The 2,500-nt window shown below is 35.2% G+C and overlaps 2 non-coding genes across 2 annotated transcripts; both read right to left on the minus strand.

Moving 5' to 3' along the window:
* Positions 1–212: 212 nt before the first annotated feature.
* TRNAP-UGG (transfer RNA proline (anticodon UGG)) lies at positions 213–284 on the minus strand. The gene has a single exon. It is a non-coding gene; the product is annotated as a tRNA-Pro (tRNA).
* A 498-nt stretch (positions 285–782) lies between these two features.
* On the minus strand, positions 783–854 carry TRNAP-CGG (transfer RNA proline (anticodon CGG)). Its single transcript has one exon. It is a non-coding gene; the product is annotated as a tRNA-Pro (tRNA).
* Positions 855–2,500: the final 1,646 nt, after the last annotated feature.

A 2,500-nucleotide genomic window follows, 5' to 3' on the forward strand; every position in this document is an offset into this window, starting at 1 on the left:
TAAAATAGTTGATGTATTTTGTTGTATTATGTTACTGAGATAATGGGGAATGTGTTTTTTTACCCAAAGTACCACCATATGGTTGAAAATGTCCTAAATACTCATAAGTAATTACAAACTAATTGTGTAAAATGGCAAGAGCAAAATTCAATTGATGCTTTGAAATCAAGCATGTAACATTAATCATGGGCTCTAAAAGGCAGCTAAATGCTGGGCTCGTCCGGGATTTGAACCCGGGACCTCTCGCACCCAAAGCGAGAATCATACCCCTAGACCAACGAGCCACCCCTGAAAACTTCTCACGTCAGAATAATTTTTTTTTTAAAGTGAAACTCATTATATACGTAATAATGCAGAGTGCTGGATAAAATATTTAATGAATATTGTTGTGTTATGTTACTGAGATAATGGGGAATGTGTTTTTTTTACCCAAAGTACCACCATATGGTTGAAAATGTCCTAAATACTCAGAAGTAATTACAAACTAATTGTGTAAAATGGCAAGAACAAAATTCAATTGATGCTTTGAAATCAAGCATTTAACATCAATAATAATGCAGAGAGCTGGATAAAATATTTAATGAATATTGTTGTATTATGTTACTGAGATAATGGGGAATGTGTTTTTTTTACCCAAAGTACCACCATATGGTTGAAAATGTACTACATACTCCTAAGTAATTACAAACTAATTGTGTAAAATGGCAAGAGCAAAATTCAATTGATGCTTTGAAATCAAGCATTTAACATCAATCATGGGCTCTAAAAGGCAGCTAAATGCTGGGCTCGTCCGGGATTTGAACCCGGGACCTCTCGCACCCGAAGCGAGAATCATACCCCTAGACCAACGAGCCACCCCTGAAAACTTTTCACCTTAGAATTAATTTTTTTTTAAAGTGAAACTCATTATATACGTAATAATGCAGAGAGCTGGATAAAATATTTAATTAATATTGTTGTGTTATGTTACTGAGATAATGGGGAATGTGTTTTTTTACCCAAAGTACCACCATATGGTTGAAAATGTCCTAAATACTCATAAGTAATTACAAACTAATTGTGTAAAATGGCAAGAGCAAAATTCAATTGATGCTTTGAAATCAAGCATTTAACATCAATCATGGGCTCTAAAAAGCAGCTAAATGCTGTGCTTGTCCAGGATTTGAACCCGGGACCTCTCGCACCCAAAGCGAGAATCATACCCCTAGACCAACGAGCCACCCCTGAAAACTTTTCACCTTAGAATTCATTTTTTTTTTAAAGTGAAACTCATTATATACGTAATAATGCAGAGAGCTGGATAAAATATTTAATGAATATTGTTGTATTATGTTATTGAGATAATGGGGAATGTGTTTTTTTTACCCAAAGTACCACCATATGGTTGAAAATGTACTACATACTCCTAAGTAATTACAAACTAATTGTGTAAAATGGCAAGAGCAAAATTCAATTGATGCTTTGAAATCAAGCATTTAACATCAATCATGGGCTCTAAAAAGCAGCTAAATGCTGGGCTCGTCCGGGATTTGAAGCCGGGACCTCTCGCACCCAAAGCGAGAATCATACCACTAGACCAACGAGCCACCCCTGAAAACTTCTCACGTCACAATATTTTTTTTTTTAAAGTGAAACTCATTATATACGTAATAATGCAGAGTGCTGGATAAAATATTTAATGAATATTGTTGTGTTATGTTACTGAGATAATGGGGAATGTGTTTTTTTTTACCCAAAGTACCACCATATGGTTGAAAATTTCCTAAATACTCATAAGTAATTACAAACTAATTGTGTAAAATGGCAAGAGCAAAATTCAATTGATGCTTTGAAATCAAGCATTTAACATCAATCATGGGCTCTAAAAGGCAGCTAAATGCTGGGCTCGTCCGGGATTTGAACCCGGGACCTCTCGCACCCAAAGCGAGAATCATACCCCTAGACCAACGATCCACCCCTGAATACTTCTCACGTCAGAATAATTTTTTTTTTAAAGTGAAACTCATATTATTTATGTAATAATTGAAAGAGCTGGATAAAATAGTTGATGTATTTTGTTGTATTATGTTACTGAGATAATGGGGAAAGTGTTTTTTTACCCAAAGTACCACCATATGGTTGAAAATGTCCTAAATACTCATAAGTAATTACAAACTAATTGTGTAAAATGGCAAGAGCAAAATTCAATTGATGCTTTGAAATCAAGCATGTAACATCAATCATGGGCTCTAAAAGGCAGCTAAATGTTGGGCTCGTCCGGGATTTGAAGCCGGGACCTCTCGCACCCACAGCGAGAATCATACCACTAGACCAACGAGCCACCCCTGAAAACTTCTCACGTCACAATATTTTTTTTTTTAAAGTGAAACTCATTATATACGTAATAATGCAGAGTGCTGGATAAAATATTTAATGAATATTGTTGTGTTATGCTACTGAGATAATGGGGAATGTGTTTTTTTACCCAAAGTACCACCATATGGTTGAAAATGTCCTAAAT

The sequence above is a fragment of the Crinia signifera genome, chromosome 6 (genome assembly GCF_055691185.1).
Source record: "Crinia signifera chromosome 6, ASM5569118v1, whole genome shotgun sequence".
Classification (NCBI taxonomy): domain Eukaryota; kingdom Metazoa; phylum Chordata; class Amphibia; order Anura; family Myobatrachidae; genus Crinia; species Crinia signifera.